A 27,248-nucleotide genomic window follows, 5' to 3' on the forward strand; every position below is an offset into this window, starting at 1 on the left:
GGTTATAATCTATTACGTAAAATCTCATGAGAAATTCAAAGTCACATCAAGAAATCCAGCACAGTCCAACTTAGCATCTTAAAAAATAACATACTTAAAGATCCGATTTTTGACAATTATGGAGAGACTAGTTTGCAAGTGGCAATGGGTTAGATTTCCGTATGTCACACCAGTCATTTGAATAGCAAGGCAATCGATTACTAATGGTCTTTGGAATGGTTGGAATCAAGAATTGTTTGGAGAGAGTAAATTTTTCATCAGGCTCATTCAAGAATTCTACCGGAGAAGCAAATTGAGAGTTATTTTCATTTGATATATGAGAAATATGTTCAGACCGGATAAGTAATGATAATCAAGTATGTCATCAAATAAATGGTCACATTCTAGTTAAGTTTAGGTTATCCAGTTGACATAGTTCAGGACTGAAATGTTATATTTGTTTACAAACATCACACCTGCAACAATATTGTTGCCACTTGCTAGGAAAAGGCCAATCTTTCTAAAATGTAACAGCTAATAAACAATATATTAGGGATCTTAGCTACATTTTCTCGCAATTTAGCATGTAAGTTGTAGTATCTTCTTTGGCAAGGAAAGGTAAGCTCATCTATGGATGGAAATTGCCAAAAAGGCATAATGTAGATCTTATATCTTAACTTGTCCGTTTGGATATGATACTGGGTACAGGTTTCAGTTCAAGTTCTCTGGTACTGCAATCTTCTTCCCTGGATACAATGCAGCTGTGTTTGGCCGTGCCATATATATAAAATATCTATAATTTGCAAGATAAAGTACAGAATATATAAACGATGGTGACTTAAATTTGATAGAAAATTGTGAAGACGATAAAAATATAGTAATAATGTTATTTTAAATTAAAGATTATAAAGTCTAGCACTTCGTGTGCATTTATATGCTCTCATTCAGATTGCAAGCCCAAGCAACATGGTGAGTGATAAGTGATGATAAAATGTGATGAACAAAGATAATGTTTTATCCTCTGATTGCAATAACTCTTATATTTGTTACCACTGTGGCAAGATATGAAACAGTTTCAAAACTATTATGATATACCCCAATTCATGCAAAGCATTTTCTATAGCCATAGTTAGCAGACTAGGGCAGTTGCTGTGAAATCACAACAAACTATCAGTGTATTAACATGCATGATTTTATAGTGAGTTTTTGACAATTTTTGGCTTGTTTTCTAGCAAGTTCTCATTAGGTACTTGATGATTAAGAGCCTTGACTTCCACTGCACATCAAAAGTGTCGATTAAAACACTTTAAAATCAGGAAAATAGTAAGCACTACGAAGGTCATGGATTTTGAAGGTCTTCATTTGGGTTTGGATGAGGGCTCTGCATGTCATGCCTACATAATGCAACAAGAACATGGTAGGAGTGCTGTCCCCAAAACTCATTTGATACTTTAATAGTTTTATTTTGCATTAAATTAATGTTTTATTCAAAAAATTTAGTACTTTTTATTTGTGATATTGCTATCAGGATTTAACTGTGTAGTTTTTTAGTCAAACTCATTGACCCATGTTTCATGAGTAGTGATTCAACACGAATCCATCTTTCATTAGAATAAACAGAACATAGCACTCATTGGATCTAGGTGATGCTCACAGAGGTGAAGCACCAAGACTTCCCGGGAGGTGACCCAACCCAGTACTACTCCAGCTTGAGTGCGCTTAACTACAGAGTTTCCTCCATGGTTAAACCCACTCTGCTTGCAACCCCATTTGCAAAACCTTCACCAAGTGTTGTGCCTTATGAACCAATCATTAGAAAGCCCCTTAAGCTCATCAATTGATAAGTAGGAGATAGCATAGCAATATCACAAATTGAATTGCTGTGGAAATATCTCCTACTTATCAATTGATGAGCTTTAGGGGCTTTCTAATGATTGGTTTATAAAGCATAACACTTGGTGAAGGTTTTGCAAATGGGGTTGCAAGCAAAGTGGGTTTAGCCATGGAGGAAACTCGCAGTTAAGCACGCTCAAGCTGGAGTAGTACTGGGATGGGTGACCTCCCAGGAAGTCCTAGTGCTTCACCTCTGTGAGCATCACCTAGATCCAATGAGTGCTAAGTGTTCTATTTATTATAATGAGAGACAGATTTGTGTTGAATCACTACTCATGAAACGTGGGTCAATGAGTTTGACTCAAAAACTACACAGTTAAATTCTGATAGCAATATCAGAAATTGACTTGCTGTGAAAATATCTCCTACTTACTTTTTATTTTTCAAATTTTCAGCAAACTGAAAATTTTTGGTCTACTGAGTTTAAGTAGCAAACTATGCCTGTCTCATTGATTGTTCTTAAAATCATATACTTGCAGCAAATGTTGCACAAGATAGATAATTCACATGGTCTTTACTCATTCAATCAAGTCATTACAAATATGCACAGGTTAATAAAAGAATACAAGATTAGTGCTAGAGGAGTCAATAGTTTCTAATTCAACACGTGAGAAATTGTTTTGTTTATAGTTTCAAAATTTGTTTTTTAGGGTCCTAGCATCACGAGTACCCTTCTAGGATGGCAGGTTTGTCCATTTGGTACAAGAATATGGTCAATTTTGAAAGAACCCAACAACTTAGCTTATAGATGTTTAATTTCCAATCTGATAAAATTAATACTTAAAATAGTGAACAGAATTATAATGCATACAAGGTAGAAGAGTAAAAATATAAATTTATTTTCTTATTAAGTTATTATAGAAGTAGACCAAAGATGGTCAGCCCATTTATCAGACTATCATGCTAATTTCCTTGATGATACAAAATCTATTTAAAGAACTTTCTGACTGCCAAGAACACAACTATCAACTCATCCACTCTATAAGTTATCACTACCCAAAGCTTGCAGACAATCAATACTGTTACATGATCAATTAGATTAAAAAATTCTTCCTCAAATGATCTTAAAGCCAACTACATGTTGTCAATTTCTTCTTCAAGTCACGCATGAAGTGAGATAGCTCTCCCACCATCCATGAGCATGTCACTCATTTTGAAATGTGCGAAGGATGTTATTTGTGCTTCACTCACATTGTGGTCACTAAAATTCACCTTCACTTGATCGAAGAATCTAAATTTTCTGCAGACCATCAAATGTCAATATATTTAACTTTCAACTATAAATGAGGTGGTTCTAGTTCTTACCTCAAGCTCTCTTTCTTCACGTGTGATCATTTCCACCTTTCAGTTTTCTTCTTCCGCATTGTCTCCAATCTCAATCTTCATTGTCAAAGCTCAAACTAGGACATTGGTGGGTGATTTTGTTGTTTGTAACTTTGAATTTGCAAACTTGAGACAACACTACAAAATTTTTGATAAATTCATACTTCTTCTCTAAGGTAGACATTTTAAAGGCGTTTCTCAAAGGCAGTCAATCATGCCTTGATTTGGCCTTGGTTTTTTATCCCTTAGATGTTGTTTTCCGAGATTTTCGTTGAGTTTTTTCTAGTTATCTCGACAATTTTGGGTTTTTTTTTCCTAATTGCAGGTACTCGATTTGTGAAAATCTTGGAATTTTTCTTTTTTGATTTGATTATTTTTTATCCTCATTTGTGATGAAGGGCACTCCCCTTAATAGCATAAACACACAACAAAAGTAGAAAAATAACAGCAAGTTGCAAGAACAAAAAATGGGCTTCTTACTATCTCCAATAGTATAGAAATACAAATTTTAGAAATATAACATGCACAGCCACATGGGCATTTTCCTTACAATTTTTTATACGTTAGAGCTACCATAAAAATATTTTCCCAAAATGTCCTAGAAAACTCTAAGGGCCTTCTTATATAGACAATTTTCCACCACCTAAGACAGTTCTAGAAATTTTAAATCTAGATCCTAAGGTTGACCAACCTTAAAATATTATTATTATTATTCATAGTTCATTACATTAGAGTAGTCCCCAACAACTTTTGGATCTGAAAAGAAATTTTGAAGGAAATTCATTTTTGTCCATTTTAGGTGGTGCAACTTTTGAAGACCATAACTCGTCACCAATTGCTCCAATTTACTATTATTGCCTCATTTTGGAAATGCCACAAATTCCTCTATAACAAGTACCTTGTGCAAATTCTAGTCAGATGAGGTTTGACCCCTTTTCAGAGCCTCAAAAGCCTTCAAAACTGAGTTCAAAGTTTTTATACCCTGTTGCCAAAATCGATTATTTTTAATAATTTCAGAAATAGACTTGAGATTCCAATGGAACTAACTGGTAGGGTGATATATCAAAAAAGAATCTCCAGGGAAGAAGTCAAAACATTCTAAGCTTGAACAATAAACTTACTAAAAATAGCAAGCTTCCAGAAATAACAACTCGGTATTGAGATAACCCTTAAAATCTAATGCAGAGGTAAGGGTGGTGTATAGATGTACCAACTACAAGTTTACCAATTTGTGCAAGTTACCTAGTATTTCCCAAGGCCTTAAGTACTCAGATACCTTCAAAACCTCCTCATCAAGGTTCCAAATGCTTGGGTTGATATATTTTGATGGTTATGACTTGGATTTAAGGATGCAAGATTTCCTTTACACCCGAGGTAATTTGAGAAGTGACTCTGTAAAATCTCAAGTGTTAAGAGGAAAACTAAGACAATTAACCTCCTTCTTGAATAGCCCTAATGAATCTTGAACAAGTTTTCCTTTCCATTTGACCATATATGTACTTCATATATCTTGTTTTTGGTGCTTTTGCCAATATGACTACCCAAAATGTCTTCAATCTTTTATGTAGTTGAAGTAGTTGCTAGAATATTTCACTGTACTTTTGTGACCTCATCTTCAACACCTCCTTCATGATACTTTGTCAGATTGGAAATATTAAATACAGGTAAAATATTTAGTTCACTAGGAAATTCCACTTCAGAGGGATTCTTTGAATCATGTTTCTTCACTATCTTATTATTGTGAGGTTTTCACACCATCGCCCCAAAAATTTTGGGGACCCCCTTTTTAATCGCCTTGGCAAATTTTTGAGTTGTCCAAAAAAAATTTGATTTGATTTTTTGAAAATTTCAAGTCTTGGACACCTTCAAGCCAGAAGGGAGGGGGTTAGATTTATTTTCACCCGGTTCTAAACTTGATTTTCCAGAATGACCAATTTCATCCTTAGGTCAAACAAATTTCAAAGAACCACACTTGGCAGGATAAAATTGTAAATTTTGTACTTAGACGATTTTTTTGAAAATTTGGATATAATTGTGCAAATTTGAATAATTTTCAAAAAATAAATTTTTGTTAGATTTAAGTTATTTGGAAAATATTGATTTTTTTCAGTGAGAAAATTAATTTTTGTGATGATGAAATCAAATTGCAAAATCGATTTTAGACTCTAGAGAAATGATTTTATTTTTGTCAAAACTAAAATTGCTTGGCAAAATCGATTTGAATTGAATTGCAAAAAAATTAGCTTTAAATGGATTTAAATTGTCTTGAAATTTTTTAAGCCTTTAATGAAATTGGTAATTTAATCCAATTTTAATGACATTAATTACTAAGTCATCATTAAATGTAAACATTTAGCATCTCCAAGGCATTATTTACTTTCTTTTTGCAATTTTGGTCTAATTGGCAATTTTTAAAAGTAAATTTCATCTTGGAAAAGTTAATTTTGGGCTAAGCATTTAATTGGGGGCCATGTCTTGTGTTCTAATTAATTTATTTTTGCTCCCAGGGTCCTAGTCGACCAGCTAGGGAGGATGAGCAAGTTGGGTATAAGAGGAAACTCATTCCTCTCATTTCCTCATTCCTCACTCCTCTTTGGTGCTTAGGAAATTTTTGACTTGAAGCAGATTTTCTCTTCCTTGAGTGATTTTCCTAAGGCATATTGACATCTTCTTTGGGTTATTTTTCCAGCTAGGGCAAATTGGCATTATTGTTGGCAAATTTCTTCATGGTAAAGATCTCTATGTTTGGCGATTTTCCATGATTGAGGGCAGATTTGCACTCTTCTTCGTTGGTGAATTTTGAGGGAGCCGAATTTTGTGAGAGCCAAAATTTGTGGAAGACAAAATTCTGATTTTCATGAGGGGTTGCGATTTTCTCCTTGAGATTGGACGATTTTGTTGGTGAAGAAATAAACAATGAAGGTCTTATTTGTAAGGGATTTGAAATTCTCGAAGTCTGATCCTAAATTCCAAAAGAAAGATCTAGCTATTGGTAGAGGTGACTTTTAATCATTTAGAGTTGAAAGGGGTCCTTAAGCTGACTTCCTTCTTTCGATCTTGTCTAGATAGTCTCGCTTGGTTATTCTTGCATTCATTATCCACCACTTTACCATCCTGTCATATGGCAACAAGATGGTAGATGTTAGTGCAAGCAAGAATCCTAAGGGAACAAACTCTAAGAAAGACAGAGGATATGATGCCCAAAATAACTTTCTTCTCGAAAATGAGATGAATAACCAATACCAATGTTGGTATAGTAAACATGATACAGGTAAAGGACAGACTAAAGGAAGGACAATCCTCCTTGGCAAAGAAGATATACAGAAGGCAGTTGCACATCATAGTCCAAGCATCGAAACTTCCATTTCAACCATGATGAGCGACGTTGGGGTCGCACTTGATTTTGAAGACATCAGAGAAGAGGATACCAATGAGACAAAACTTGGATCAAGATTGGACGAGTTAGGAAAGGTTTCTATCAAGAAGAAACATTTGAACACCCTTTCCTCCCTCAATTCCTTTATTGGATTTGCAAAAGAATATGAGAAGGATCACGAGAAGACACTACAAGCAGCAAGCAACATGATGAAATCGGCTGAGCTCAAGATAAAGCATACACCTTGTCCTCCCATGGAAAAAGTCAATGAAAGGCTAGCTAGGTTCATTGCCCTACCTAAAAGAATGAAAGAAAAAGGGAGATTTATATTAGAAGATCATTTGATGTAAGCCCAAGTGGTAGTTTCCCTTTCTTCTAGGATAGGACAAGTGTATTTCTGATTGGCCACCATTTTGGTGCCTTCTCATTGGTTGCCACTTTTCCACTTTTTTCATTGGTCTATTAATGAGGTGGCATCTTCTCATTGGTCGATAGGGTGGCAACCCTAATTAGGGTTTCTAGGATTCAATCTGGATCGTTGATTTTGCTTCTTTAGCTCTACCATCGGTTGTAATTTTGGCCTTTATATAAGCCATTTTGCTCTCATTTGTGGGAGAGTTATGTTGGAGAATTGTTGCCAAAATACTATCAAAATTGTTCTCTATTCATTGTTGTGGCTCACATGGTGGATATACATGATCATTTTGGTGTATTGCATGGTTCTTCTCATCTCTCAAATTAAATTAGGATTTCATTTCGTGTTGTTAAAGTAGAAGTAGATGGCTAATTGTATGGTGATGTTAGTGAATGTTTGATAGGGATCTACAACTAGGCCATTGGTTAGGGAGCCTTTTGTGGTAAACTAGTTCTCTTTTCCTTTGAATCATTACATCTATGGAGGTGGAGCCACTGGTAAGCTTTCATTAGATTCGATTTTTGTCCATTTGCTAATCTTTCCATTCATAGGAGTAGGAGTAGAATAGCAAGTAGTTGAGTAGTCAAATTTCACCCTAAAAATGTTAGGAAGGTAGAAGTCATTAGAAGCATTATTGCCTCCTCCTTGTGCAATCAACATTATCTGGCACTATATCCTTCACCATCACCTTCTCCATCAACATGGTCTGGCATTCACATCGAATCACCATCACCATCATTCCACTAAAAACCAAGTTATCTTCGAATGAATAACGTAAGCCCACCTACGTGATTACCAGCAAATCACATCGATAAATTGAGCGAGTATCCACAGGTGTAAGGAACATTGGAGTTATTCTCACGTCCCATGAGCATTAACTTTTCAAGAGAGAAATTGAGGACTTGATATTCCATATCAAGTGTTTAATTGCTAATATGTTATGTAGTGGTACAAAAACTCACATAAACACTAACATGGTCCAAAATTTTCATCTTCAACTTATTGTATGTTCCCAAAAGAAATCTCTCCTTTTTCACATGAACCATGACTTCATCTCCAATCTAAAAATTCTTATGCCTCATTTTCTCATCTGCCTTAGCCTTGTATTGTGTATTCATTTTAGTAATGTGCTTCTTTACTTCTTCATACAAGTTCTTCAAGTGTTCTACAAAATCTTCTGCTTCGGCATTACTTGTCTCCCCTTTGTCCAATTTCCTTAATTCATAAGCATTTCTTGGACTACTTCCATATACTATTTGAAATGGTGATTTACTAGTGCTCCTATTGAAAGAATTATTTTATGCAAATTCAACCTATGGTAAAATCAAATCCCATCCCTTTGGCTTATCTCTAGTCAATCATCTTATTGACCACTTTTGTTTGTCCATCAATTTATCGATGACGAGTTGAGTTGAATTTCAAATTTGTCTTTAACTTATTCCACAAATTTTCCCAAAAGTACCCAACAAACTTGGTGTCTCAATTTGAAACTATGCTCTTTAGTAGACCATGTAGTCTCACTTCTCCTCTGAAAAAAATTCTTCCACATAAACAGCATCATGAGTCTCCTTGCAAGGAATGAAACGTGTCATCTTTGAAAACTTGTCAATCACCACAAAAATTGAATCATGCCCTCACTGAGTTCTTGGTAAACCAAGAACAAAGTCCATACTGATATCCTCCCATGGCTTCTCTAGTACAGGTAATGGTTGATATAACCCTATATTCTTCTTTTCTCCCTTTTTCATCTGATATACTCTATACAAACTTCTTGACATCTTGATGCGAATGTGGCCAATAATAATTCTCACTAATCAAAGCAATGGTTTTATCTCGACAAAAATTTCCACTCAGCCCTCCATTATGCTTCTCCTTGATGAGATTCTCCCTCATAGAACTCCTTGGAATGCACAATTGTATTATTTATAACCCTAGTCAAGGGTTCTTGGATAAGGGTTTTGTATGTCTCTCAATTTTTCTTTAAATGTTTGTGTTGGATTTGAGTGGTTTTGTTTTAACCTAAGTATGAATCTTTGAGTAGTATTGAGTTTTAATACCCGTAGTTGGGTCTTCAAAGTTTGAGTAGATTGTTGGAGTTTTTCTTAATCATTAGTTAAGCTCACTTTGATGATTTTAGATCAAGACATCTTAAGGGACCATGATTAAGGATTTAATTAAATTGATTCATTATGTGAAAAATAGAGACAAACATACATTCTTAAATGATTTCTTAAGGAAAATGACAATCAGTTTTTTTAGCATAATCAGAGACAATTCAAGTAACTTGTAAATCAGTTCTACATTGCAGTTGCATTTCAATTGAATAGTAAGGAATATTGTAAAAACATGACAGTAGGGATTTTCTCAATGTACACATAGAGAGATTGAATTTTCATGATACATTTAGTATTCATTTGTGCACATTAGTTTGACAACCAGATAAGAATAATGTCAGTTTTGTTTAATATGATGCATTGTTTGATACAAAGTGCAAATTCTTTCGAATGATGTATCGTACTGAATCAAGATTGCTATTACATAGTTGAACTCTGTATGAATCGGTGTTTGTAAAGTGAAGATAAGTCATTGAGACATTTAAAAGTCTATCAATGAGATAGCATTGTTACTAAGACATATGTATAGCCAGTGACACAATTCAAGTGGTTTTATTCCCTAGAGGGTTTTCATTGAGGACATATCTTGTGTTATATTCTTTGTGCATATTTCAATTGTCTTGTCATCTCTCATTTCTATTGAATTTTATCATAAGCTTTTGTTAAGTAAAAAATAATTTTGGTTTGTTATATTAGTTATTCGCTTCCCCCTCCCCTCCTCAGTAATACCAACAATTGGTATCAAAGACACAACCTAGCTTTTAGGGTTTCCTCGTTAGGAAGTGATACATGGATATCCAAAAGAATCTTTGTAAAACTACAAAAAAATAGAGTGGGTTAGTTTCAGAAGTTGATCTTATAGGAGATTTAAAGGCACTCTTAGAGAAATTATGAAGATTAGTTGATCCCACTAATCAAATGAAAAATGGTGATATTTCTATTAGGACTCATCTGTGTAGTTTTCTGAGTCAGCCTTATGAGCCATATTTCATGAATAGTGGTTCACACAAACCCATCTCTCATGAGAATGAATGGAACACTTAGCACTCATTACATCTAGGTGACGCTCATAGAGGTGAAGCACTAGGACTTCCTAGGAGGTCACCGATCTCTGTACTGCTACAACTTGAATGTGCTTAACTATGGAGTTTCCTCCATGGTTAAACTAATTCTTCTTGTAACCCCATTTGCAAAATCATAGAGGAAACTCCATAGTTAAGTGCACTCAAGTTGGAGTAGTACTAGAAAAAAAGACCTCCCCAAAAGTCCCAATGCTTCACCTCTGTGAGCATCACCTAGATGCAATGAGTTTGGAGTGTTCCATTCATTCTCATAAGAGATGGGTTTGTGTGAACCACTACTCATGAAACATGGGTCAACAAGTTTGATTCTAAAAACTACAAAGTTGAATCCTAATAGAAATATCACTATTTGACTTGTGGAAAATATGTCCTACTTATCAAATGAAAAATGCAGACTTTGTGCAACATATTGGATGAGTTAATGATGGAAGTGGGTGTGCGAATGTCGTCTATATTGTGACTGATAATGCAACTACTTATGTGGTAGTCAACAAAGCTTTGATGGCTTGGCTAGGCATTTGACATTATTTTGGAGCCCTTATGTTGCCCATTGTCTTTGTTGGATTTTGTAGCTGCGATAAAGATCTTTATCTCTAGAAATATGGACACAATTATTGTTATGGTTGCCTTTAGATGAAGAGGACACTTATGATTAAATTGTAATATTAAATATAAATACATGTGATATTCAACATGTGTTAAGGCATGTAAATATGAAGAGTTGTAATAAAGAGTTATTTTTAGGAAATTGAAGAGACCTTTGGTAAGAATGTGAAAAGCCTCTCTTTAAGTTATATATATAGCTTCAAGTGGAAGACATTGTACACTTGAACTTTTATGATCAATAAAATGATTTTTGTTGTGGCTGGGTTTTCCCCTTCATTCTAGAAGGGTTTTCCTAGGATATTTCTAGTGTTTATTGTTTCAATTTTGGCTCATTTCTTATTGTTGTTTATCATCATTATTTTCTATGCTCTATATCCAACATGGTATCATAGCATGTTTCGATAACTGTTATAAAGGAGTTAATTTTTTTTCATTATTTTGTGCATCTATTTGGTAGGCTTATCTATAATTTGGATTGAGCTTCTTAGTATTATGTATGTTTATGGTTGGTGTTCTATTTTTCTATGGAGTTCTAAGAGATTCTCTGCATTTGGTTGTTCTTTATCTCTCTTTTTTTCCTATCTCCATGTTTCTATTCTATAGAAGTTTTATCATCTCGTTTGTGGGATGTTCTACCCTTTGACATCTTGTACTTAATTTTGGCACTATGTGTGTGTCAACATTCTTGCTGGCTTTTTTAACAATTGAAGATTTATGTTTGTCATCGTATGTATGATTTCTTCTTCTCTAGCTTTGGTTATTCCTTGCATCTGTCAGTTTTCCTAATTTAGCCATCGACCTCTTTTGTTCACGTTGTTTCATATTTCTTGATTCCTATGTCTTATGTACCTTCCATCACCTTGTCTCTTGCATGACTCTTCCTTGGACAATGATCTATGTTTATTCGTCTTTTGCAAGATAAATTTTGTTTAAGTTCTTTTGGAATTTGTCATGGGAATTTGAGGAATCTCTCTAGCATTAGATCACTTCATCAGTTATATTTAATTACTTGGTGAATATGGTTGGTGTTGTGTAAACCATTGGCACCTGACTAGAGTGGAGTGGTGATCATGATACTAGAGGAGTCAAAGCAGGTTGTTGTGTGGAATCATTAACATTCAATGCATTTTAGTGACAATTAAAGAATTACAATGATCAGTCTTGGACAAAACGGGTAGTATTGTCAGCTTTGTTCATTTCTTTTTTGGTTCTTTATTTTTTTCTTGATCAGTAGTGTAAACAAAAGTCTTTCATTATTCTCTACAAGAGGCAACTATGTGGAAGACATTTATTTCTCTAATTATATTCTCTATTGGCTTCAACGCGCAATGCAACACCTTGATTTTTTATTGTTGCGAGCTCGATCGATAGAGGTTATGGAACCACTTTGAAGTTGGGGACGATCTTGTTATCACCCACTTTGAAGTTGGGGACAATCTTGTTATCATGTATGCGAGAAAGCTCTTTTATCAAAGCGGTTATTGTTCGTTCCTCATCGTGAGATGCCTTTTGGTGTATTGAGCATGAAGTGGACATTGTTAGTAACATGTAATAGTAGTTTCCTTGTCTTTTGGTTGTGTCATTTTTTTTTGTGAAAATTCTATGGTTGTTGCGTCAATTCATGCCTTTTGATCTATCAAGGTCCTTGAAGAAAATTTAAGACTACTCACTTTGTAATGGCAATTTTGGTCAGAGTTTGTTGGACAAAAATTTCATGCGAGTCCTGTTTCTGCTGATATATCCATTGATAAGGTTTTGAAACATTTTGTTGAAGAAATGGAAGAAATATTCAGCCGTCAGGAATTTCAGAGCCCAACCAAATCTGGGGTAAATTTTGACAGGTTTCCTTTAAAAATGGTGGCACAAGCTTGTATCGGGTTCTCAAAATTTGTCCTTCTCTTAGATCTAGACCTGACAAGCTTAGACTTAAGGAAATTACCATTTGGACCAAAAATAGTTAATCTAAACTCTAGACAAAGTGACAGGATTGTAGGAGTTATGGATATAAGTAGAAAAGTGGTGTATAAATTATCAAATTTGTTTCAATGTATCTTCTTTGTGTTTCTGCTGATCAGAGTTGGATGCTTCAAGGAAGGCAACAAGCTGATAAAAAGGGGAAACATTTGGCTCTTGAGATGCCAATGATGGTAGCAGAGATGACTACAAAGGTTGCTCAATGGATTATGGTTTCGCACCAACATAAAGGATGCATTGAGATGATGCAAACTGCATGAGGATGTTGTTTACTAAATGATACATATTTTGAGATATGAATTTTAGAGGGAGCTTGAGATTCAGAGGGAGGGTTCATTTTCTACCTCTTCTTGGTGATGAAAGTAGTTCTTTGAATCCCCTCCATTCTTACATATGTTATAGTAGGTTTTTGAGATTCTTAATGGAAACAAGTCTTAACTATGATTGCATTTCTTGTTGATTGTGAGCTCTTATTCATAATGAGTTAGTAAGGATAATCTCATATCTCTTTTTCTTTGGGAAGTGAACATCATGTTGAGAGAGTCCATGACGACATCACGTTGAGGCCCCGCTTGGTTTTAGGAAGATGGGGACAATCTTGTTATCATGTATGCGAGAAAGCTCTTTTATCAAAGTGATTATTGTTTGTTCCTCATCGTGAGATGCCTTTTGGTGTATTGAACATGAAGTGGACATTGTCAGTAACATGTAACAGTAGTTTCCTTGTCTTTTGGTTGTGTCATTTTTTTTTTGTGAAAATTCTATGGTTGTTGCCTCAATTCATGCCTTTTGATCTATCAAGGTCCTTGAAGAAAATTTAAGACTACTCACTTTGTAATGGCAATTTTGGTCAGAGTTTGTTGGAAAAAAATTTCATGCGAGTCCTATTTTTGCTGATATATCCATTGATAAGTTTTTGAAACATTTTACTGAAGAAATTTTAGAGCAAAATCAAATTTGGGGTAAATTTTGACAGGTTTCCTTTAAAAATGGTGGCACAAGCTTGTATCAGGTTCTCAAAATTTGTCCTTCTCTTAGATATAGACCTGACAAGCTTAGACTTAAGGAAATTACCATTTGGACCAACAATAGTTAATTTGAACTCTAGACAAAGTGACAGGATTTTAGGAGTTATGGATATAAGTAGAAAAGTGGTGTATAAATTATCAAATTTATTTCAATGTATCTTCTTTGTGTTTCTACTGATCAGAGTTGGATGCTTCAAGGAAGGCAGCAAGCTGATAAAAAAGGGGAAACATTTGGCTCTTGAGATGCCGATGATGGTAGCAGAGATGACTACAAAGGTTGCTCAATGGATTATGGTTTCGCACCAACATAAAGGATCCATTGAGATGATGCAAACTGCATGAGGATGTTGTTTACTAAATGATACATATTTTGAGATATGAATTTCAGAGGGAGCTTGAGATTCAGAGGGAGGGTTCATTTTCTACCTCTTCTTGGTGATGAAAGTAGTTCTTTGAATCCCCTCCATTCTTACATATGTTGGTGGTATTTTGGTATAGTAGGTTTTTGAGACTCTTAATGGAAACAAGTCTTAACTATGATTGCATTTCTTGTTGATTGTGAACTCTTATTCATAATGAGTTAGTAAGGATAGTCTCATATCTGATGCAGGAGCATCCAGAGGTATAAGGGCAATCTTGTGTCAACCAAAAAGATGTACTTAGACTTAGTTTTTGTTTCATGTCTTTACATTTTTGGATACCCATTTGGCTCAAATAAAGGTTCCAACTCTCATAGTTCAACTATCAGTGCATTTGAAAATCCCAAAAAAATAGGAGCATGTATTTGGGCCATCATTTCAGTAAACTAGAAGGTGTGAATTGGCCAGATGAATGTAATCATGATTTAGAGCATTCCAAAAAAAGAATCAAGTCAATAGGCCCCACGGTTTGAAAGTTATTGCAATTTTTTGGGTTTTGGAGACCTCCTAAGAATGCTTCAAAGTCAGGTTTAGGGCATTAAATGACCTCGAAAAGGGTCAAAAAATGGGGGACGAGCTAAGCTCTTCCATAGGGCTATAGAGTGCTTCAAGAGCTTTTCGAAAATGTAAAAATTTCGTCAATCGAAGCTACGGTTCAAAAGTTATGCCTCCCGAAAGTTCGGTTACCGTTTCTGGATTCTTCTAGATTTACACCGACTTCTAACGCAGCTTCTGAAACCTTCTATTTCGTTGGTGGATGCCTACTAGCACTTTCTAGAATGTACTCCTAGTCCTTAACCCTCCGGGGTCTATTTAAGGAGATTTCTGGCATTGTAAAAGGCAATTCGGAGTGGAGTTTGAGAGGAGGTGCTAAAAGGAGAAATATTCTCCAGATTTATGCTATTGTAAGCCCTTAGGGAATGTTCTGAAGTTTATTCTCTTTGTACTATTTGTACTAGCTTATTTTCTCAGTTAATATAATTTCCCTTTTCTGTTGTGTCCATTCTGTTCTTGGGTTGTGTCCCCATCAAGTGGTATCAGAGCGGGTTTTCCTGAGTGTGTAGACAGAGCACCGACTGTGAGGCAGTTTGCGCCAGGACTGTATGGTTGTGGGTTCGAGTTAGAAGATGCCTCCACAAAGAGAGCATGGTGGAAGGGCCAGAGCTATTGATCCTAAGGAGGTGAGAGCCCTCCAGAGGCAGGTACAAGCATTGCAAGAGGAGCTTCGTAGAGGAGCAAATGTTGCCACAGGTGACAATAGTGAGGATGACAATGAAGAGGAAGTAATGGAACCAGAAGAGGAAGTTGACGGGGAAGTTCTGAATCCTGTAGAGGAAAGGCTTTTTAGGGCCATTACTAAGTTTGGAAAAAGACCTACAATTGAAGTGGGTATATTTTTAGGAAATCTGAAACCAGATGAGTTGATCGATTGGATCAATAAACTGGAAGAATACTTTGAGTATGAGGATATAAGGGACCCAAATAGGGTTAAGTTTGCAAAGGCCAAACTGAAAGGCCATGCCAAAATCTGGTGGCAAGAGGTTCAACTGGAAAGACTTAGAAGAGGAAAGGAGAAGATCGCAAGATGGGATCGCATGGTGGACAAATTGAAGAAGCAGTTCATTCCTGTGGATTACGAGCTTGATCTGTTTAAGAAGATGCATGGGTTAAAGCAAGCAGGAAGATTAGTCCAAGAATATACAGAGGAGTTTTACCGACTCTTGATTAGAGTGGGGCATGCAGAAGCAAATAAGGAGAAGGTTGCTCATTATATCAGTGGGTTGCAACCTAGCATCCAGGAGGAATTAAGTCTGGTAAGAATGACTAGCATTGAAGAGGCATACCAGTTTGCCCTATGAGTTGAAGAGAAGCTGAATAACAGGTTTGAAGGAAGACAAAGAGGGTGTGGTCAAGGAGGAAGGGGAAGCGGTAGATCATCTGGAGGCCGCAATGAAACCCAAAAGAAAAATGAAGATGTGGGTACTAGCAGAAACCAGAGGAATGAGGGTTTCAACCGCTCCAATGATCAAGACTTTGGAAATCAAAGAGGAAGAGGTAGAGGACATGGAAAGTGAAGAGGAGGCTTTCATGGTACCTGTTTCCATTGTAATGAAGAAGGTCATCGTGCCTTTGAATGCCCTCAATGACAAGGAAGGAAAGATACGAGAGCTGAGGGCCAAGCTAGGGTTGCTCATGTGGATGAGGATGCACAATCATCACATTCAGAGGATGCAGAAAGAGGAGAGACCTTGGTAAATGAAAGAGTCCTACTAAGTGGTGAGAATGAACCAGGACAACAAAGGAGTTTGTTTCGTACCAGATGCAAGTGTGAGGATAAATGTTGTGACGTGATCATTGATGGTGGTAGCACTGATAACCTGGTATCAGAAGAAATGGTCTCTAAGCTAAAGCTCAAGAGGGAGAAACATCCCCAACCCTATCAGATTTCTTGGGTAAAAGATGATCATAAGGTCCTGGTAAGTGAACAATGTTTAGTAAAATTCAAAATTGGGAGTTACCATGATGAAGTTCTCTGTGATGTTATTTCGATGGATGTTTTCCATCTATTTTTGGGTAGACCATGGCAGTTTGATAGACATGCAATACATGATGGACATGCAAACACATACTCTCTGACAAAGGATGGAGTTCACCACAAATTGAAGCCCATGAAAAAGGAAGGTGAAAAGGTATGTAGTAGTGCTAGGATTTGTCTTGTTGATGGAAGGAAGTTTTTAGATGGCATGAAACATCAACATATGTGCTATGCTTTGATTCCTAGGAAAGATAAAGAAGGTAGTAGTGAAATACCATTTAAAGTTTCAGATTTACTAGGGGAATTTGGAGATATTATCTCTGATAATGTTCTAGATGGATTGCCACCAGTAAGGCAAATCAGTCATCAGATAGATCTGATTCCAGGAGCTAGTTTTCCTAACAAGGCTGCTCACAGGATGTCTCCTACTGAAACAGAGGAGCTAAATAGATAGGTTCAGGAGTTGTTGAGGAAGGGCTTGATTCGAGAGAGCCTAAGTCCATGTGCAGTACCTATAGTACTTGCACCAAAGAAGGATGGAGAGTGGAGGATGTGTACAGATTCTCGAGCTATAAATAGGATAACCATCAAGTACCGATTTCCTTTACCAAGGATGGATGATCTTATGGACTGCTTGAGTGGAGCTTAGTACTTCACAAAGATAGATATGAAGAGTGGCTATCATCAGATATGGATTCGAGAAGGAGATGAGTGGAAAACAACCTTCAAGACCAAGGAGGGTCTTTATGAGTGGTTAGTCATGCCCTTTGGATTGACGAACGCCCCAAGCACCTTCATGCGGCTCATGAATGAGGTACTTAAGAAGTTCTTGGGAAAATTTGTTATTGTCTATTTGGATGATATTTTAATTTTCAGCAAGACTTTGGAAGAACATTTACTGCATATTCGTAGTGTCCTTGAAAGGCTAAGGGAAGAGAAACTGTTAATTAATCTAAAGAAGCGTGTCTTTGCAAAAGGGAGTTAGTCTATTTGGGATTTTTTATATCACTTGAAGGTCTCAAAATGGATCCAGAGAAGGTAAAAGCCATCTTGGAATGGCCTACTCCAAGGTCTGCTATTGAGGTAAGATCATTTCATGGTCTGGTTAGTTTTTACAGGAAGTTTATTAAGAATTTCAGTGGCATATGTGCACCCCTAACTGATACAATAAGAGGGGATAGAAAAGAGTTCAAATGGACTGCAACAGCTGCGAGAAGTTTTGAATTGCTGAAGAAGAAGGTGACTGAACAGCCTGTGTTGGCACTTCCAGATTTTAGAAAACTATTCCAGGTGGATTGTGATGCTAGTGGTAGTGCTATTGGGGCTATATTAAGCCAAGAAGGTAAGCCTATTGAATATTTTAGTGAAAAATTGAATGATGCAAAGAAGAAGTATTCTGTTTATGATCAAGAGTTCTATGCAATAGTTCAAGCCTTAAAGAAATGGAGGCATTATTTATTTCCAAAGGAATTTTTTTTGTATACTGATCATTAGGCATTACAGTACCTAAATAGCCAAGGTAAATTGAATCAAAGGCATATGAAGTGGGTAGAGTTCTTGCAGAGTTATACATTTGTGTTGAAGCATAGAAGTGGAAAATCTAACAGGGTTGCAGATGCACTAAGTAGGAGACAATTGTTGCTTACAACAATGTAGGTTGAAGTAGTTGGGTTTGATGAACTCAAGAATTTGTACCCCGAGGATCCTGATTTTGCTGAAGCATGGAAAGCTTGTAAAGAACCTGTTGCTATAGATAGAACCAAGTGGTTAGACTATTTGATTCAGGATGGCATGTTGTTCAAAGGTAGTCAATTGTGCATTCCAAGGAGTTCCATGAGGGAAAATCTGATTAAGGAGAAACACAGTGGAGGGATGGCAGGACATTTTGGTCGGGATAAGACCATTTCCATTCTTAGAGAACATTATTTTTGGCCTCAAATTACATAGGATGTGAAGAAGTTTGTACAGAGTTGCCAGGTTTGTCAAGTTGCCAAGGGGTTTAGTCAAAATACTGGCCTATATCAGCCATTTCCTGTTCCATCAAGGCCATGGGAGGACATAAGTATGGATTTTGTTCTTGGATTGCCAAGGACACAAAGGGGTAATGACTCAGTATTTGTGGTGGTTGATAGGTTCTCCAAAATGGCACATTTCATTCCATGCCACAAAACTCATGATGTTGTCCATATTGCAGACTTGTTTTTCAAAGAGGTGGTAAGACTACATGGTCTTCCAAGGAGTATAGTTTCTGACAGAGATACTAAATTTGTGGGGTATTTCTGGAGGACATTGTGGAAGAAGTTGAGAACAGACTTGAAATTCAGTTCCACGCATCACCCACAGACTGATGGCCAAACAGAAGTGGTAAATAGAAGTTTGGGCAATTTGCTGAGATGTTTAGTTGGAGATAAGCCCAAGGGATGGGATTTGATTCTACCACAGGCAGAGTTTGCTTATAATAACTCTGTAAATAGGAGTACTGGAAAATCACCATTTCAAATTGTATATGGGAATAGCCCAAGGACTGCACCAGAGCTAAGGAAGATAGAACAAGGGGAGAGGACAAGTGCTGAAGCTGAGGAATTTGCTGAACATATCAAGCGTCTACATGAGGAGGTTCAAGCACACATTACCAAGATGAATCAAGAGTATAAAGCTAGGGCTGATCAAAGGAGAAGACATAAGGAATTCCAAGTAGGGGATCTAGTCATGGTGCACTTACGAAAAGAAATATTTCCAGTTGGTACTTACAACAAGCTGAAAATGAAGAAATTTGGCCCCTGCAAAATTTTGAAGAAACATGACTCAGGAAATGCATATGAAGTGGAGCTGCCAGATGGTATTCAGATTTCTCCCATTTTCAACATTGCAGATTTAATAGAGTATCATGATGATGGTGCAGATGAGGAGCTGGTGTTAGAGCCATGTCCAATTCCTGCTTCTAAGAAGGAGGAGATAGAAGACATTCTAGATCATCATGTGGGTAGGAGTACCAGAAATAGGCAGTATGAAGAGTATTTGGTCAAATGGAAAGGACGGCCAATCGAGGACTCAACTTGGATTTCAGCATCTGAGGTTTCCCATTTGGGATTTCCTCTACCATCCATAAAGTGATAGGGTCACTTTTCAATCTACCTTGGGTGTCTGATGTAGGAGCATCCAGAGGTATAAGGGCAATCTTGTGTCAACCAAAAAAATGTACTTAGACTTAGTTTCTATTTCATGTCTTTACATTTTTGGATACCCATTTGGCTCAAATAAAGGTTCCAACTCTCATAGTTCAAATATCAATGCGTTTGAAAATCCCAAAAAAATAGGAGCATGTATTTGGGCCATAATTTCGGTAAACTAGAAGGTGTGAATTGTCCAGATGAATGTAATCATGATTTAGAGCATTCCAAAAAAAGAATCAGGTCAATAGGCCCCACGGTTTGAAAGTTATTGCAGTTTTTTGAGTTTTGGAGACCTCCTAAGAATGCTTCAAAGTCAGGTTTGGGGCATTAAATGACCTCAAAAAGGGTTGAAAAATGGGGGATGAGCTAAGCTCGTCCATTGGGCTATAGAGCACTTCGAGAGCTTTTCAAAAATGTAAACGGTTCATCAATCGAAGCTACGGTTCAAAAGTTATGCCTCCCGGAAGTTCGGTTACCGTTTCTGGATTCTTCTAGATTTACATCGACTTCTAACGCAACTTTTGGAACCTTCTATTTTGTTGGTGGATGCCTACTAGCACTTTCTAGAATGTACTCCTAGTCCTTAACCCTTCAGGGTCTATTTAAGGAGATTTTTGGCATTGTAAAAGGCAGTTCGGAGTGGAGTTTGAGAGATTCTCTAGATTTATGCTATTGTAAGCCCTTAGGGCATGTTCTGAAGTTTATTCTCTTTGTACTATTTGTACTAGTTTATTTTCTCAGTTAATATAATTTCCCTTTTCTGTTGTGTCCATTTTGTTCTTGGGTTGTGTCCCCATCAATATCTCTTTCACTTTGGGAAGTGAACATCATGTTGAGAGAGTCCATGATGACATCACATTGAGGCCCCGCTTGGTTTTAGGAAGATGAGGGGCAAAATAGGTTTTTGAGGGCTAAAACCTAGTTATGGAGGAAAAAAGGGGCATTTGGATAATCAAACGCAAAACCTAGTTTCTAGTTTCTTCTTCCAATTTTGCTCCAAAAATGGAAGAAACATCTTCCAACAAATAGGTGGAAGTTGAAATGAAAACCCGAATTTGGGTTTTTATGAGTGGGTTTGAATTAGACCATCGAGTCCATGGAATCTACTTAGGTTTTTGGAAGATCAAAAATGCATTTGGGAAGACGAGGTTTTCTAGCACCACTGTTGTTGTTGTGGAGAGTTTCTAGGAAGACGAGGGTTTCTGGCGAGTTTGCTGCAGCTGTTGTTGTGGTGAGTTTGATGTGGTTGTTGTTGTGGCAAGTTTGTCGTCGCTGGGGTTTCTCCGCGTTGGATGACGGCATCAACTTTGAACATAGCTCTCTTCTCCCACCAACCTCTGCACACACGGTTCTCTTCTCCCACCCACATTTGCATTTTGGGTTTTTTGCAAGTTTGCTTAAAAAAATAGTTAATATATGGTCAGTAATGAGTTTCAGTATGTGCTCATGCCATTACCTCTGATTACTTGTATATATCATAGTTAAAGCTTTGATTATCTGTACCAATAGCAATGAAATGTACAAGTATATCAATAGCTTTTATCTATACATAGTTTATCATGTTTCTATTTCTATCTGCTATCTGCTTAGCAAAATAGTCAATATATGTTGCAACTGTTTGTTTTGAAACTGTTTAGCGAAATAGTCAATATGTGATCATTAATGAGTTCTAGTATAGTGCTGTAAGAGATCAATGCAATACCATTAATCAAAGAAAATCATGCCAATGAAATGAACAACTAAACTATGGATATATCAAGTATGTACAAATCCATGCAAAATCATTAAAAATAGGAAACTCATAAACTGAAATTACTTCAGATGTCAATCATGCCAATGCCAATGAAATGAACAACTAAACTATGTAATAGTTTCTTGCTAGTAATGAGTTCTAGTAAAGTGTTGTGAGAGATCAATGCAATACCATTAAATAGAGCCAAGTCGTAAACTCTGTATGGATCAACTATGTATAGAGCAATGACAATCAGGGCTTTTATCTATACATAGTTTATGGCATCATAAATCATGTATAGATCAATGCCAATCTTGGCTCTAATCTATACATAGTTCATGCACACACAGTTTGTGAGGTCATAAACTATGTATAAATCATTGCAATTCTATTAAACACAGCCAAATCATAAACTATGTATAGATCATTGCAAATCTATTAAACACTGCCTAGTCATAAACTATGTATGGATGTACCTAACTATAAGCGTTTATGCCTATGACCCTATTCACATGTTTCAATTTTGCATTGGGAAAGGGTGGATACTAAATCCGTTCTATATTTATGTAGTATATTGTATACGTGGCAAATCAATGACAATTGTAGCTTTTATCTATACATAGTTGACCTATACATAGTTTATAATGGTTCTTTTTGTATCTGCTATCTACTTAGCAAAACAATCAATATTTTGTTTTGAAGAAAACAACAAATATGTGCTCAGTAATGAGATCAATGCAAATCATGCCAATGAAATGAGCAACTAAACTATGTATACATCAACTATACATAGTTTATGAGGTCATAAACTATGTATAGATTAATGCAAAAAGAAACCCTATTTCCACATGCCAACAATGCTCCTTTTCATCTTCTAAAAGATGAGCCTCAATTTCAGCGGACCCGATGGTTTATTAAAAAACATTCATAAAAACCCAAATTCAGGTTATAATTTGTACATGTGTATGTGTACGTACATATATGTGTCTATTCATTTATACATGTGTGTATGTACATACATACATACATACATACATGTGTGTGTATGTACATACATACATACATACATACATACATGTGTGTGTATGTACATACATACATACATACATAAATACATGTGTGTGTATGTACATGCATACATACATATGTGTGCACATACATACATACATACACACATACATGTGTGTATACATATAGACAAATGGAATCAATATTATGCTTTCATTGGTACAGATAGATTACATGGGGTAGAATGACACATTATTGTAATTTGTTCATTATGGGCTTATGATCCTCAGAAGTTGGTACTCCTTGTTGTATTTGAATAAATAATTGACTTCTTAATGCAATGAGGCTAGTAAATAATCATGTTGTATCTCGATAGGTGATAGTTGATATCTCATAAGTGATAGTGTTTAAATTGTCCATGTTTCAGTCCACTGATGGATCCTATGGATAGTATAGAGGTTCAAGGATGCATAGTTAGGAAGACCACATACACCAACATTCTCACAATTCTTTTTGCTTTTGTTGGCATAGCCAAAGTACTGGTAGCCCAAGAAGGTAGTCAAATGGGTAAATGAATAAGAAAAGGAAATTCCTTTTGTAGTGACATTATTCATTCCAATGAGGTGGATTGTCATGATTAGATGCGGTTGAGTAGGGTAGCCTTCTTTTTTCTAGCTCATATTCTCAGGTTGAAAGGAATCTTGAGAGATACGATCCACTTGAAGTTACAGGAACAACTAGTGATGTTCCTCCACACCCTTGGGCACAATCTAAGGAACTGCAAGATCGCCCATAACTTTGGGCACTCAGGAGAGACAGTTAGTTGGTACTTCCACAAGGTGTTGACAGTTGTCTTAGCCCTTCACAGGGATTACTTCATACCACCTAGTCCAAGCACTCCTCTCGAAATTAGTGGGAAGGATTGTTTTGAACCGTTCTTCAAGGTAAATCTTGCATTGTTACAAGTTTATTGTTTGGATTGTTGTCCTTATCTTATTATTACTTGAGCATACATTTGATCAGTGTATCATATCCCATAGGATTGCATTGGAGCTATTGACAGAACCCATATTCTAGTGCGAGTCGATGTCGACATACAGGGTAAATATTGTGATAGAAAAGGGAACCTGTCACAAAATGTTATGAGTGTCTACTCCTTTGATTGTAAGTTTCAGTACTACCTTGCTGGTTGGGAAGGCTCTACTATAGATAGTTGTGTTCTAGCCTTAGCTCTATCCAGATAAGATCCACTTGTAGTTCCCCCTGGTAAGCCAAATCACATTTTAATATACTCAAGGGTATGCTAAATGTTTCAAGTATTGACAATATACTTTTTTTATGTAAGAAAATATTTTCTTGTGGATGATGGATATCCGAATGCACCTAGATTTCTCGCTCCTTATCGGTGTACACGATACCACTTGAAAGAGTGGTCAAGAGATAACCCAATAAACTCTGCACATGAGTTGTTCAACCATCGACACTCCTCTCTTAGAAATGCAATCAAATGTACATTTGGTATTTTGAAGCAATGTTTTACAATCTTAAGACATGCAACATCTTATGATATCATGACACAATCTTATATTGTTTTAGCATGTTGTATACTTCAAAATTTCATTACGATAGAGGATGGCCTTCCATTGGAAATAGCTATTGAAGAGGAAGATGATTGTGATGTGATAGATATTAGAATAATCTTTAATGCTCACTCTTGTAGCTTATTGTAAATGTTAGAATGTTTCTAATATTTAGGTGTAGTCTAGAATAGAATGTTTCTATTCTATTCGATTCTCCTTTTGTATATATTGATCGTTTTGATCTTTGTTTAAGATCAAGTATTCTGCTATTTACGTTTGTAACATGGTATCAGAGCCTAATACATTATTATTTCAAAAATTTGTAATTTCTTTTGAAATTATTAGTGCTTAAATTTTTCAAAATTATTCTGTGCATTTCTTGGTGCTCGTTTTGAGAAACCTGCCTAGGGTTTTCAACCTAAAGGAAAAATCCTGAATTCAGGTCTGTTTGCAAATCCCGAATCTGGGTTTGTCTGAAAATCATCTCCCAAAATCGCGTCCATTTTTGGCAATCTCTTTTCTCACATTGGATTAGTAAAATCCATTGGAAAGATCAAGTTTTCAGCTGTTGTATCTGGGTTGTCTGGTTCCTTTTCTTCAACTCGCGACTGAGAGAACAAATCACGCCTTCAATCCTACACTTGCATAGTTTTTTCTCAACTCGTGTCTGACGGATCTGGTTTTTTAAAAGACACAACATCTACCATTATTTGGAGGTCATAGATTGTTTTTAAGCAACGTCTCAATCTATAATCATGTGCTAGGAAGCAGAATCGACCATTTTTTTAAAGCAATCTGCCATTTTTTTGCAAATATCGACCTCCATAGCTGTCGACTAGGGTTTTCTTCGAAACCCTAGTTTTTGACCTCGAAAAAATATATTTTTGATCACATATTCTTGGTGGGTTTTTGGAGATCTCAATGGGTCTTCATCAAATTTTTGTGGGTGCCTCATTTTTTGTGCTTTAATTTTTGAGCTAGTGGATCTAAATTTTGACAACACTTTATTTTTGAGTTTTTCGAGCTCTTTTCTGGGTACTTCAATTTTTTTGGGTCTTTCATTTTCTCACCTCGATGTTTGTGCCATTTGAGCATTTTTATTAGCAACATCAGAAGTCAGACTCAATTAAACAACAAGCCCATGCTGCCCAACACTCAGAGCAAAAAGAATCTATCTACCATGCCTTTATGGCCAGCATACCTGCAAATCATGTGAAATATTCTACCTAGTACATCAATTCTAGTGCCTCCCAAAATTTCACTAATAGGCGTGATTGGTTTGTTGAATTCACTCCCGATTCTAACTTAGTAATCTTTGGAGGTGGCGAAGAATACAATATTATGATCAAGAGAAATATTTAGATTTAGTCTGGAGGAAGAAAACTCATGTTCCTCAATGTATGTTATGTTCCTAACATGAAACATAATATTTTGTCCATTAGTTAGATTATGAAGCACTCTCCTCAGTTGGATGTCATTTTCAGTGGAAATAAGTGTTTGATTATTGATCATGCTTCTCGCACTACCCTTGTTGTCGGTCTTGAGGATCATGGTATTTATAGGCTTGTAGATTCAGGTGATTTCCTTGAGCATGTTTTCATTGCCAAATCATCTGCTCTCAACTGTCTCTGGCATCAGCGATATAGTCATCTAAACATTCAGTATCTAGCACACCTGGCTTGAGATAATTTAGTCCATGGCCTACCTAATATTCAGACCCAGAACCATCACGTTTGCAGAGCTTGTCAAGCAAGGAAGCAACATAGGACACCATTTAAGAATGGTGAATCGTGGCAGGCATCTAGAGTGCTCCAGCTGGTCCACGCTGATGTATTTGGTCCTATGAATACTCCTTCTATTACTGGCAATAGGTATTTTTTACTCTTTGTGGATGATTTTAGTCACAAAATGTGGGTATATTTTCTTAAGCAAAAATCAGATGTTTTTCCTATATTTCAGCAGTTTAAAGCTCTAGTAGAAAAAGAGTCTGGTTCCTCCATCCGTATCTTCTTCTATTACTGGCATGATTAGTGTTCCTAGACATTCTACTATTTGCATTATCACTATCACATTTAGGTTTTTACAATCTACTACATAATGTCCATATCCACGACAATTATGACAATAAAACTTTGAAATAGGTTTAAAAGTCTTACCTTTCCAATCGTCTCCAATATGTTCAAGTTCATTGTACCAGGCACGAGGTTCCTTTCTTCTGTTATCCTCATCTTGATCAGATTCTTTAGATTTCTCAAAGTGAACAATATTCTCCTTTTCCTTAGATGTATCATCTATTTTGCTTATGCTTAGATCCTTTTTGACTTCAGGGGTATCAGGTTCTTTTCTCTCAATAGATTTCTTGGTGGATTGTCCAAGGAAGAATCCAAGTCCAGTCTTGTCATAACTAGGTCTTTGTACAAATATTTGTTCTTCAATCTTTTCACTGTTGGTATATAATTTCTCAAGTTGTTGTTTGGTTTGCACCAACTCACCTTACACATAGTGTTGTATTTTTCTAATTCTACATGCTCTAACTTGATAGATTCCAATTCAAATGTTACTTTGCTTAACTGGGATCTTAGATCTGCATTCTTAGCTTTTATTTCTCAGTCATCCTTTTATTTCAGCTTTTATTTTAGAGTCTACATTCTAAACAATATTTTAAACTAATGTTTCAAGATCTCATTTTCTTTCTTTAGATCTTCAATATCATCATCACTAGTTTGCTCACTAGGCCCTTTTTGCTTCAGGTCATCTATCTTGTCCTTTAGTTCACCAATCTAAGTGTTTGCATCTTTGTATCTGTCTTTTAGGCCATCTATTTCATTAGTAAGAAGATCAATTTTCTCAAGATTTTTTTCAAGATTCTTCTTCAATTGTTCCATATCCATAGGGATTTTATTCAAGTTGTTAAGCCTCTTCTAAATAAGTAGGCTCTGATACCAATTGTTAGAAATAGATAATACTGAGAGGGGGGGTGAATTAGTATTTTCAATCTTTTTACCCACAA

The 27,248-nt window shown here is 36.1% G+C and overlaps 1 protein-coding gene across 1 annotated transcript in view; it reads right to left on the reverse strand.

The window, feature by feature from the left end:
* Positions 1-27,248, reverse strand: part of LOC149564585 (uncharacterized) — a 64,575-nt gene that overhangs the window by 1,083 nt on the left and 36,244 nt on the right. The window lies entirely within an intron of this gene.

The sequence above is a fragment of the Cupressus sempervirens genome, chromosome 3 (genome assembly GCF_028749045.1).
Source record: "Cupressus sempervirens isolate cs-2001-9-10 chromosome 3, ASM2874904v1, whole genome shotgun sequence".
NCBI classification, from domain to species: Eukaryota; Viridiplantae; Streptophyta; class Pinopsida; order Cupressales; family Cupressaceae; genus Cupressus; species Cupressus sempervirens.